At 44.8% G+C, this 13,870-nt stretch overlaps 1 long non-coding RNA gene across 1 annotated transcript in view; it reads right to left on the bottom strand.

The window, feature by feature from the left end:
• Positions 1-13,246, bottom strand: part of LOC138649026 (uncharacterized) — a 62,898-nt gene extending 49,652 nt beyond the window's left edge. Inside the window, exon 1 of the long non-coding RNA XR_011315224.1 lies at positions 13,149-13,246. This is a non-coding gene — a long non-coding RNA (uncharacterized lncRNA). The remainder of the gene's footprint in view (positions 1-13,148) is intronic.
• Positions 13,247-13,870: the final 624 nt, after the last annotated feature.

Below are 13,870 nucleotides of genomic sequence, written 5' to 3'. Positions count from 1 at the left end.
CCAGGCGTGGCGGAAGGGCCAAACGATAGACCACAGGATTAACCTGCTCGAAGACCTTGAATGGGCCCAAGTAGCGAGGAGCAAATTTAGTGGACTCAACTCGCAGCCTGATGTTACGGGCGGAGAGCCACACCAAGTCGCCAGGAGCAAAGGTCGGAGCGGGGCGCTGATGAGCATCGGCGGAGGACCTCATTCTCTCCTTAGAGGCCCGAATGGCATCCTGAGTGCGGTCCCATATATCCCGTGCCTCCACAGCCCAGTCTGCCACCCTGGAGTCAGCGGAAGACACGGGCATAGGCACAGGTATCCGTGGATGCTGACCATAGTTGAGGAGGAATGGGGTTTGTCCAGTGGAGTCGGCTACGGCGTTGTTCAGTGCAAACTCTGCCCATGATAGCAAGGATGCCCAGTCATCCTGCCTGGCTGAAACAAAATGTCGCAGGTATGTGACCAAGGTCTGGTTGGCCCTCTCTACCAACCCATTCGTCTCGGGATGATATGCGGAAGAGAGATTTAACTCAATGCTGAGAAGACGACAAAGCTCTCTCCAGAACCGAGACGCAAACTGGGGACCCCGGTCACTGACAATTTTGTCTGGCATGCCGTGTAGGCGGAAGATGTGTCTTATGAACAACGCTGCCAAGGCCCGTGCAGAAGGTAACCGTGGGAGCGGCACCAAATGCACCATTTTCAAGAAATGATCGGTAATAACTCAAATGATGGTACAGCCGCGAGACTTGGGCAAACCCACTACAAAGTCCATCTCGACCATCTCCCAGGGCCTGTCTGCCACCGGCAAGGGAGAGAGTAACCCAGATGGCCGTTGTCGAGGAGACTTATTTTTGGCGCATGAGACACATGCCAGAATGTAATCTCTGACATCTCGGACCATATGCGGCCACCAGTATGTCCTCGCCAGTAGCTCAGATGTCCTCTTTGTCCCAAAGTGTCCACCCACCCTGGACGAATGAGCCCAAGAGAGAACCTCCGGTCGCAAATTAATGGGCACAAAAGTCTTGCCCGGAGGCACAGACTCTAGCGAAACCGGCGCTACGGTTCTCAGGCTCTCGGAAGGGACAATAAGCCAAGGCTCCTCTTCCTCCTCCTCCGTTGACATAAGGGAGCGAGAGAGAGCGTCAGCAGGGATATTCTTCTCCCCGGCGAGATAATGAAGGGAAAAGTGGAACCGGGAGAAGAACAGGGACCATCTGGCCTGGCGAGAATTTAGCCGCTGGGCTGTCTGCAAATAGACCAAATTTTTGTGGTCCGTGAAAACTTGGAAGGGAAACCGCGCACCTTCCAGAAGGTGTCTCCACTCCGAAAAGGCCAACTTCATTGCTAGCAACTCCCTGTCCCCGATGGAGTAGTTTCTCTCCGCTGGCGTGAAGGTCTTAGAGAAGAAGAAGCATGGATGCTTCTGACCTTGAGCATCCTTTTGATAGAGGACTGCTCCAGCACAAACGGACGAGGCATCCACCTCCATTAGGAATGGCTTATCCACATCAGGACGATGTAAGATGGGAGCGCTAGCAAAGTGGGACTTAATAGAAGTGAAGGCCTTGGAGACCTCTTCCGACCACAATTTGGGATTCGCTCCCTTCTTGGTGAGGGCTACCAAGGGAGCTACCAGAGTTGAGAAGTGGGGAATGAACTGGCGGTAATAGTTTATGAACCCCATAAAGCGCTGCACCGCTTTAAGAGAATGGGGCTCTTGCCAGTCCATCACAGCCTGTAGTTTGGCAGGATCCATAGCCAATCCCTGGGCGGAGATGATATAGCCCAGGAAAGGTAAAGACTCCTGCTCAAACATACACTTCTCCAACTTTGCATAAAGAGAGTTTGCCCGTAGGAGGTCGAAGACTCTGCCAACATCTCTCCGGTGGGAGTCAATATCTGGAGAAAAGATGAGAATATCATCCAGATAGACTACAACTGAGGTGGAAAGCATATCCCGGAAGATGTCGTTGACAAAGTCTTGGAAAACGGCTGGGGCATTACAGAGCCCGAAGGGCATTACCAGATACTCATAGTGCCCATCTCTGGTGTTAAACGCCGTTTTCCATTCGTCCCCCTCACGGATGCGAATCAGGTTGTAAGCACCCCGCAGATCTAGTTTAGTAAACACCCTTGCTCCCCGAAGCCTATCGAAAAGCTCAGATATCAAGGGCAAAGGATACTTGTTCTTAACGGTGATAGCGTTAAGACCCCTGTAGTCTATGCATGGACGTAGTTCCCCATTCTTCTTCTGCACGAAAAAGAACCCTGCCCCAGCAGGTGACACCGACTTCCTGATGAACCCTCTTGCCAGATTCTCTTGAATGTAGTGAGACATTGCCTCCGTCTCCGGGAGAGATAATGGATAGACTCGACCCCGGGGAGGCTCAGCACCAGGCAAGAGATCAATAGGACAGTCATAGGGGCGATGGGGCGGAAGGGTCTCTGCCGCCTTTTTGGAGAACACGTCTGCATAAGACCAATATTGCTTGGGGAGAGAGGATAGATCTGCGGGTACCTCTGTAGTAGCAACCTGAACGCTCTCTCGGTGACACCTACCCCCACAAGATTCACCCCATCCCAGAATTCTGCCAGAGGACCACTCGATGTGAGGAGAGTGGTACCGTAGCCAAGGTATCCCCAACAGGACCTCATCAATTCCCTCAGGAATGATGAGCAGAGATATAATCTCCTGATGGGATGGCGACACGGACAGGGTAAAAGGGATGGTCTGATGTGTTATCTGTGAGGGCAGTGTCGACCCATTCACCACTCGTACCGTTACTGGTTGAGGTAGCATAACCAGGGGTATTGCATGACGTTGGGCGAAGGCAGAAGACATAAAATTGCCCTCCGCCCCAGAATCCACGCAGAGCTCTACCGAGTGGGAGGATGAGCCTAATGTTATTGTCCCCTTAAAGGACAATTTGGAGGCAAACATCGCCGTGTCTAGTGTACCTCCACCTACTACCACTAGACGCTGACGTTTCCTCGACCGCTGGGGACATCTGGTGGCAAAATGTCCTGACTGCTGGCACACATGACAAACCTGGAGTGCACGAGCGGTCCGGGACTTAGATCCCGCTCGTGACACTACCATAGGCTCATGGGACTCAGGGGCCTGGACTGGAGATTCCAAAGGTTTGGCGAAGGTGGGAGCCAGCCGAAACCTCTGCCTACACTGGTCTCGCTCTAACCTCCGCTCGTGAAAACGGAGGTCAATACGAGTGGATACTGTTATTAATTCCTCCAGTGTGGCGGGAATCTCCCTAGTGGCCAGGGCGTCCTTAACGTGGTCAGCCAGCCCCCTCCAAAATATAGGAATGAGGGCTTTATCCGACCACTCCAGCTCAGATGCTAGGGTGCGGAAGTGTACGGCAAAATGGCTGACCAAGGACGAGCCCTGAGTCAATGCCAACAGTTGGAGCGCCGTATCATGGGTGACACGAGGTCCTAAAAAGACCTGTTTCAGAGTGCTCAGGAATAACGGAGCACTCTGCACCACATGATCGCCACGCTCCCACAGCGGCGTAGCCCACTGCAACGCCCTGTCCGACAGGAGAGACACGATAAACCCCACCTTTGCCCGCTCTGTAGGGAAACGAGAGGCCAGAAGCTCGAGATGTATAGAGCACTGACTCACGAAACCCCTACAAGACTTACTGTCACCAGAAAATTTCTCTGGTAGCGGGAGGCGAGATAGAGTCGGAACAGGGGTGGCAGTGGACAAGGTAGCTGCAGCCTGAACAGCGACAGCAGTGACATCCACAGCTGAGGTTGAACGCTCTAGAGCCGCCAACCTTCCCTCCAGCTGCTGGATGTACCGCTGTAAATGCTGATCGTCCGCCATTTACTAGCCAGACCTTGGCGCTAGTATTATGTTAGGACTGGCGGAACGCACCAAGTACAGGATGAAATGGAACTAGGTGCGTTCGCAGTCCGAGGTCCACCGTGCAGGTAAAAACCCTGCTGCTAGTAAGACGGACTATATGGCGGTACTACAAGTATACACACACGGGTTAACTACACCCTGCGTGAAGGAAGCGATCCTGTTGCGTCACAGGACCGCGGTACCGCACATAGAGCGCGAGCAAGTAGTCAGCGAACTCAACCCCAACTAGGATTGAAGTCCGATTAGACACTTGCTGGCACAACACCGCAACTGGGTGTGTAAGGAAACTAAATAAAAATATAAAGGCACAAGAGTGCGTGCGGTGCCGCACAGACGGACGCCACTAACCACCCAGGCTTGGGTCAGGAAAGCGCAGAGCAAGCGCACGGCGCCGTACAGGCGGACACAGCAACTAGTAGCTGTAATGTGTGTTACGTGCTGTTGGATAAGTCGGGCGCTAGATAGCAAACATACACCTTCCGCGAACAGACATTCAATAGGGAGGGTTATTTAAAGAGCGACTTTCACTCACAACACACACACATATTTACAAGACAATACTAGCGCATGGCCGTGCGGTCATGCGCAGTTTATATAGCTGCAGCACAGGAAACAGCCACAGAAGTTTTGCCCTTTCAGGACCTGCCAAAAGGACCAATGGGATGTGCTGCAGTACCTGAGCATGTGACCCTCGATCTCCAACAGGAGATCTTGCCCTGGGCATGCTCAGTGTGTGCAAATAAGGACTTAGATCCAGAAACGTCCACTCGCCGCTGCCCAGCACAGGCTTCAATGGCAGAAGCAGGAAAAGCAGCAGTAACTCTTCGCACAGAGCCAGACTGAGCGAGACGCTAGGATCGACGTCCCTGCTGAGCAGACTCCACTGCGGCTGGAGGAGAATGGGAGACCGCAGCGGAGACGGATCGAGATTCCCCCTGTGCAGCAGAGGAAACTCGACTCCTAACATCGGGGTCAACCACCTGGGGTTCATGTCTCGCCACAAAATTATTCAGACAGATGCATGCCTTCACAACACGGTTCACATTTTCAGGTTGCAGTTGCATGCAGGTTAGTAAAATCCGCCATTTTAATGTCAAAATCCCAAAGGCACACTCCACATAACGTCTTGGCCGGCTCAAGCGATAATTAAAATTCGCCTGGTGGAGTTTAGACTACGGCTTGAGCACGGCTTTAGGAGATTTTGTCCGAGTTGGAACGCCTCATCCCCAACTAAAACATAGGGCAAACTTGGGCCTTCGGTCCCCGGAAGAGGTCATGCTGAGGGTATGTTAAAGTTGTTGCTGTACAAACATCTCCCCATGTTGGAGTCTCTGAAGACTCTGGAATCGTTCGTCCATACGCACCAATATCCACAGCAACAAAACGGTATCTTGCATCCGCAATAGCCATCAATACAATGGAAAAGTATTTTTTATAGTTGTAGTATAGTGACCCACAATGTGCTGGTTTCTGAATCTGAATGTGCTTGCCGTCCACGGCACCAATGCAATTGGGGAAATTAGCCACATCCTCGAACTGTTGGGAAATCGCTAGCCACATTTCTGATGTCGGTGTTGGTAGCACAAGTGGTTGCAAGTTGTTCCAAATGGCATCACAAGTTCCCCGAACCAGTTGGTAAATTGTTGACTTGCCAAGTCTAAATTGATAATGCAGTGATGCAAAAGATTCTCTGGTAGCCAGATATCTGTCGGCATTCAAAAAGGAAAGAAAAAAAAAATGTTTAGGATTTTAAAGGACAACTAACAAAAAGGCTAGTTACAATAGAATATACAATTGCCTAAATGAACATAATTATGCCCCAAGATACCTAGATCTTGTCTTTGTCAATAGAATGATAAAAAAAATTATAATTACCTCACAGTCACTACTAAACGTTGCTCCGCACAAATGCTTTCACGGAAAGTGCTGCGCTGATGATGTATCTCATCCTTCACATGTGAGAGCAGAACATCAAAGGTCTCAATGGACATCCGTAGATAGTGTTGGAATTTGAAAGGATGATCCCGAAGCTGAACATACAGGGTGTGAAAGGCACCATATGTATTCTGTAAGAAATTCACTTCGTGGATCCAATATCTCCTTTGAGAACTACGCTTTCTCTGCCGACGTCGCAATTGCATCAAGCGAAATCTAACAAGCTCAGACACAAACATCTTGCTAGCGGAAGTTCACTCGATACTTTCAAAATGGAGATTGTGTACGCACCCACACCAGACGCTGACAAAAGGAGAAAAAAAAAATAAAAAAATAACAACTTTATTGACAGTGACAAACGCAGACAAACGGATACTTCGCGAACGGACATCCAAATGAGAAAAACGCGGTCACATGCGTTAACACAAGCGTTAACGTGAAGCCGATTTTTCGACAAATTTGGCTTTTTCTGTACATGCGTTTAACGGATCCGTTTAACGCAATGTACTTGATGCAATGTGAGCCTAGCCTTAGGGGTTTACCCCCCCCCCCCGAATGACTAATACAGGAAGACCTTCCTGACTTATTCCCAGCTAACCACTCCTACAGTTAACTGCTACAGTGCTGTATACAGAGTAGCAACCTCTATTTCCCCATCTAGTGGTCATAATCCAAACTGTATTGTCCCTATCAAATACATGGTGCAACATGGAATATACATTGGTAATCTAATATATAAAGCTGAATGTGTGTGTGTGTATGTCCGGGATTGGCATCTGCACCATCGCAGCTACAGCCACAAAATTTTGTAGTCAAATGTCTGGACCCCGAGAGCGTCATAGGCTATGTTGTGAGGCGAAATTTTAACCCCGCGCGTTCCAATTCACCAAACAATTTTGCCCCTATCTACATAATGGGGAAAAAGTGAAAGGAAAAGTGTTGGAGGCAAATTGACAGCTGCCAGATGTGAACAAGGGGGACTTAAAGAGTGAGAGCGATGGCACCAAAGAGTATATACCGTACAGTTGCTAAGGTGGGGCCCCGACATGGGATACTCACCACACACGGAGATATGAACACACACACAAAATGCGCCACACACTACCACGTGCTTGAACACATATACCACCCTCAGCACACATTTCACCACACATACACCAACCTCACCACGTAAAAGTCGAAACACAAAAGTCACCGCTCAAAACTCGCCACGCGCAAAACTTGCACACGCGGAGAATTTGCCACATGCACAAAAGTCGCAACACATGCAAAAGTTGCCTCACACAAAACTTGCACATACTCAAAACGCACCACACATAAAACTCGCCACGCTCAACACTCGCCATGCGCAGAACTTGCTGCACACAACTTGCTACACTAACCTGTCACATGCAACTCGACACACAAAAAGTTGCTACACGCATGTCGCCACACAAAACTCATCTCACAAAAGTCGCTACATGCATGTCGCCACATTCAACTCAACACACACAACTTGACAAATGAAACTCGCCCTAAAACACACACAAGTCTGGTACTATCCTTCAAAAATAAAAATCTGATTAATAAGCAGACAAACTACAAGATCAACAAATGTACCATATAGGAAATCCGGCAGCTGTCAGTCACATGACCTGTCTATTATGTGTATGTGTGAGCTAATATATACTGCCAGGGGGGAGGGCTTCCTGTTGGCTGGGGATTTATCAGGCTGCCAATTTAGCTTACAAATTATATACAGGAGGAGATGACACACTGGTATATACTACATACAGGGGAGATGACATACAGGTACATACTATTTATAGGGGAGATGACACACAGGTATATACTATGTACAGGAGGAGATGACACACAGGTATATACTATATACAGGGGAGATGACACACACATATATACTATATACAGGGGAGATGACACACAGGTATATACTATATACAGGAGGAGATGACATACAGGTATATACTATATACAGGAGGAGATGACACACACATATATACTATATACAGGTATATACTATATACAGGAGGAGATGACATACAGGTATATACTATATACAGGAGGAGATGACACACACATATATACTATATACAGGGGAGATGACACACAGGTATATACTATATGCAGGAGGAGATGACATACTGGTATATACTATATACAGGGGAGATGACATACAGGTACATACTATATACAGGGGAGATGACACACAGGTATATACTATATACAGTGGAGATGACACACTGGTATATACTATATACAGGGAAGATGACACACAGTTATATACTATATACAGGAGGAGATGACAGACAGGTATATACTATAATCAGGAGATGACATACAGGTACATACTATATACAGGTGGAGATGACACACAGATATATACTATATACAGGAGGAGATGACACACAGGTATATACTATATACAGGAAGAGATGACACACAGGTATTTACTATATACAGGGGAGATGACACGTATATGCTATATACAGGAGGAGATGACACACAGATATATACTATATACAGGAGCAAATGACACACAGGTATATACTATATACAGGAGGAGATGACATACAGGTATATACTATATACAAGAGGAGATGACACACAGGTATATACTATATACAGGAGCAGATGACACAGGTATATACTATATACAGGAGGAGATGACACATAGATATATACTATATACAGGAGCAGATGACACACAGGTATATACTATATACAGGAGGAGATGACATACAGGTATATACTATATACAAGAGGAGATGAAACACAGGTATATACTATATACAGGAGCAGATGACACAGGTATATACTATATACAGGAGGAGATGACATACAGGTATATACTATATACAGGAGGAGATGACACACATATATACTATATACAGGAGGAGATGACATACAGGTATATACTATATAAAAGAGGAGATGACACATAGGTATATAGAGGAGGAGATGACATACAGGTATATATTATATACAGGAGATGACATACAGGTATATACTATATACAGAAGGAGATGACACAGGTATATACAATATACAGGAGGAGATGACATACAGCAGGTATATACTATTTACAGGGGAGATGACATACAGGTATATACTATATACAGGAGATGATATATAGGTGTATACTATTTATAAGGGAGATGACAAACATGTATATACTGAGGGGAAAATGAGAGGTGTGAGGTGAAAATGAGAGGTGTGAGGTGAAAATGAAAAGGTGTGAGTGCAAAATGAAAGGAGTGAGGGAAAATAGTGGAGTGATCGGAAAATGACAGATGTGAGGTCGAAATGACGAGTGTTAGGGGGGAATGAGAGGAGTGATGGGGAAAATGAGAGGTGTAAGGGAGAAAATGAGAGATGTGAGGGGGAAAATGAAAGGCGTTATGGGAAAATAAGAGAAGTGAGGTGCTATAACTAACCACAGATATTTACTATACCCAGGCAACGCCGGGCTCTTCAGCTAGTACAGTATAAATATACATATGTACAGTAGCAGCATGGAGAGAGATTTAAAGGTTAATAAATCATTATATTTTAAATTAATTTCAAATATCACTTCTTTTTTACAGGGGCCAACAATAATTCTGGTAACATTGGTATTATTCTAGATGGTTTGAAGTGTGATTTAAGACGTGGGTATTTAGTAATATAAGGATATTTTTGTTGATTAGCTCCTTAAAAGGAACCTGTCTTCAGAAAAAATGGGGTTAATCTGCAGGCTACTAGGGGTACTAATTGGGGTGGGGGGTGGGGCTGTGTATAGACTAGTAGCTCTGTAGAAACTGTTTGGGTAAGAATTCAAGGAGAGAAAAGCAGAAAGGACACTATTGTAGGTGTTTACTATAGGCAACCTGGATAGACTGAAGATATGGATGAACTCTTTTTACATTAGATGTCTCTCTTCTCAAAAAAGTATGACATAGTGATCATGACAGATTTGAACTATGTAGATATTTGTTGAGAATCTCTAGTACTGGGTTCAGAAAATTCTTATCTTCTCTTGCTGAAAACTTTATCCTTCAAAAGGTAGAAGAAAGAACAGGAGGATCTGCAATCTTGGATCTAATTCTTACCAACAGGGAGGAAATGGTTGAGGAAGTAAAGATGGCGGGAAATTTATGAGTCAGCGATCATTGTGTACTCGAATTTTGGACTACTAGAGGAAGAAGACCAATGAGGACTTTGACTAAAAGGTTGGATTTCGGAAAGGCAGCTTTTAATGGATTCAGAAAGAGGGAAGGAAAGGTCTAAATGACAGAAATGTCCAAGAAGGATGGGAGATTTTTCTAAATGAAATTCTCACCTTACTATTGACAACAATCCCAAAAAGAAGGAATAATTGGAACCATTTAAAGAGACCAGGATGGATGACCACAGAACTTTATCACTTGTAAAAAAGGAAAAGAGAAATGTCTATCAAATGGAATGAGGGAGCATATGTAAAGAAGAATATAATTCTGTTTGCAGGGAATGCAGAGCAAGAGTTAGAAGAGCTCAAGTCAGTAATGAAGAAAGGCTTGCAAGGGAGACCAAAAGCAGTAAAAAAGAATTTTGTAGGCATGTCAAAAAAGAAAGAAAAGTCAAAGATATAGAAATTTTGCAGGATGAAAAGGGTGAAGTAGTAAAAAATCATGTTGGAGAGCAGGGGAAATCCCAGAAGACTGGAGAAGGGCAAATGTTGTTCCTATCTTCAAAAAAGCAAAGAATATGAAGCCAGGAAATTACAGGCCAATGAGCCTGACTTCTACACCAGTAAAGATATTTGAACAAATTATTAAACATCATGTATGTAAGTACTTGGATAAGAATACAGTAATTAACTAGAGCCAGCATGGGTTTGTAGCAAACAAGTCATGCCAAAATAATCTAATTTTCTTCTATGATGGATTCACTGACTGGGTGGATCAGGGAAAAGAGGTAGATATAGTATATCTCGACTTCAGCAAAGCATTTGATAAAGTATCTCATACTACACTTATTGAAAAAATTACCACATATGGGATTGACAAGGCTACTGTTAAGTGGATTCATAACTGGTTCATTGATCGTACTAAATGAGTGCTAATTAGTGATGAGTAGGGTTGAGCGACTTTTACTTTTATAGGATCGGGTCGGGTTTCACGAAACCCGACTTTTTCAAAAGTCGGGTCGAGTGAAATCGGCCGATCCTATAAAAAAGTCTGGGTCGGGGTCGGCCGAAACACGTAACCCAATGCAGTGCATTGGGTTTCCAATGGTTCCCAGGGTGGGAAGGAGAGGAAACCTCTCCTTCAGGCCCTGGGATCCATATTTAAGTGTAAAATAAAGAATTAAAATAAAAAATATTGCTATACTCACCCACTGACGCGCCCTGGTATTAACCGGCAGCCTTCCTTCCTTAGAATCAGCGCGTGAAGGGCCTTAGATGACGTCGCGGCTTGTGATTGGTGGCACGACCGCCCATGTGACCGCTCGCGCGACCAATCACAAGCCGCGACGTCACCGAAGGTCCTTCAAGCGCTGATTCTTAGGAAGGAAGGCTGCCGGAAAGAAGCAGGGCGCGTCCGAAGGTGAGTATATTCCTATTACAAACATATCGGAACTCGGTATCGGAATTCCAATACCAGATTCAGAAGATCGCCGACCTCATGGCCGACCCCACACAGGGGTCGGGTTTCATGAAACCCGACTTTGCCAAAAGTCGGCGACTTCTGAAAATGGCCGACCCGTTTCGCTCAGCCCTAGTGATGAGCGAATATACTCGGTAATCGAGATTTCCCGAGCACGCTTGGGTGTCCTTTGAGTATTTGTAAGTACTCGGAGATTTAGTTTTCAGCACCGCAGCTGCATTCAGCCTGGTTGCTAGGGAATCCCCACATGTAATCAATCTGGCTAACAGATGTAAATCATTCAACTGCGGCACTGAAAACTAAATCTCCGAGTACTTACAAATACTCGGAGCACACCCGAGCTTGAGAGTATATTCACTCATCACTAGTGCTAATAAATGTTTGCACATCTAATTGTAAAATCATTTCAAGTGGGGTACCACAAGGCTCTGTCCTGGCCCCAGTGTAGTTCGACATTTTTATAAATCATCTAAATAAGGGAACTGAAGGTAGACTAATCAAATTTGAAGACAATGCTAAGCTAGGAGGAATAGCTAACACGAGAGAAGACAGAAATAATTCAGAAGGAAATAGATAAGCTTGAACAATGGGCAGCGACTAATAGAATGGTATTTAACAGGGAGAAATGCAAGATTCTACATCTGGGCAAGAAAAATGAAAATTACATCTATAAAATGGAAGGAATAGAACTAAGCAGCAGCACGTGTGAAAAAGATTTCAGAATACTAAAAAATCACAGACTGCATATGAGTCAACAGTGCGATACAGCAGAAAAAAAAAAGGCAAACACATTTCTGGGATTATTAAGAGAAGCAGAGAATCTAGATCACATGAAGTAATTATCCCCCCTACTTCTCCTTGGTCAGGCCTCATCTGGAATACTGTGTCCAGTTCTGGGCATCACATTTAAAAAAAGACATTGAAAAACTGGAGCAAGTTCAGAGAAGAGCTACCAGGATGATAAGTGGATTAGAAAGAATTTCCTACGCAGAGCGGTTAAAGGATCTGGGAATGTTTCACTTGCAAAAAAGAAAATTAAGAGGAGACTTTTTACTTGTCCACAAATATCGTAAGGCTGTAACAGTGTAGCGGGATCATCATTATTCTCATATGTACATGGAAACACAAGAAGCAATGGAATGAAACTGAAAGGGAGAAGATACAGATTAGATATTAGAAAAAACTTCTTGACAGTGACGGTGATCAATGAGTGCAACAGGCGTCCACGAGAGGTGGCGAATTGTCCTTCAATGGAAGTCTTGAACAGAGGCTGGACAGACATCTGTCTGAGATGATTCACTGAATCCTGCATTGAAGAGGGGGTTGGACACGATGACCCTGGAGATCCCTTCCAACTCTAGCATTCTATGATTTTATAGAAATCAGGGGCTGCTACTGCACCCCCGACACTAACTGACACAGGCTCTGCATTAGGGCTGACTGTCAGTCAGGGCGAGGGGTGCGGTTACAGCCACCACTCTGTATACTCAGAGGGGTGGCTGAAACCCGGAATGCTGCAGGGGAGAAAAAAGTTAATTTTCTCCCTGCAGCTTTTGGCTGAGCGCAGGTGCCAGACAGGTTAGTAGCGCTACTAACCTGCAGATTAACCCAATATCTTCAGGTCAATAGCATTTTTTCTGGTGACAGGTTCCCTTTAATAATGGAACAAGGGTGTTGAATGTATCAAAAAAATCAATACTCACCCCTTGGTCTTTTACGTTAGTATTGGTTTTTTTTAATTTCATTTCAGCAGTACACTGGGGCCATTATTAATAAGTTGAGCAGTAGTGGACAATCTCTTTAAGTCATGCTGGATAAGTTTAAATCATGTTTTTTCTATAATGTGTTCTTCATACCAGGATCTGTATTAAAAAACAAAATTAGCAACCTTGAAATTTTCAAACTGGAATAGCTCCTGGGGATCTTTTAAACTCATACTTCCTTCATAAAAACTTTTTATCAGACTCCTTATCATCAGAGATAGGATTCTAATGACAGATAACAAGGATCCATCAATTACAATAGGTGATATCACAGTTCACTTCCTCCTCCTCCCTTTAAAATGATCTTTGCAGATTCTAATAAGATGCTTCCATAGAAATATAGGTCTGGTAATTGTGGCTAATGTACTTATGTACATGTGGATTTAGTAAAACAACAGGAAATGTGAGTCTAGATTAAGAATCATTGGCCAGTGTGAGAATAAGATTTCTAATTTGTATTGTTACCACAGATTGCAAAATAGAAAAAAAGGTCACAAAATAAAAAAAAAAGATTTAACACAAAAACCTGATTTAAGCAATAGGTCATTTTTCTATTTATATATGGAAAGTAATAATATTTCTGAAATGCCATGCGCAAGCTTGTTTTTTTCCTGACTGAATTTGAGAATTGCAGCATTGTTTAAATTTGCAACCTGTTTATT

Source organism: Ranitomeya imitator, chromosome 9 (assembly GCF_032444005.1).
Source record: "Ranitomeya imitator isolate aRanImi1 chromosome 9, aRanImi1.pri, whole genome shotgun sequence".
NCBI lineage: Eukaryota > Metazoa > Chordata > Amphibia > Anura > Dendrobatidae > Ranitomeya > Ranitomeya imitator.
Note: the sequence above shows the minus strand (reverse complement) of the source record. Positions and strands in the feature narration are given on the sequence as shown.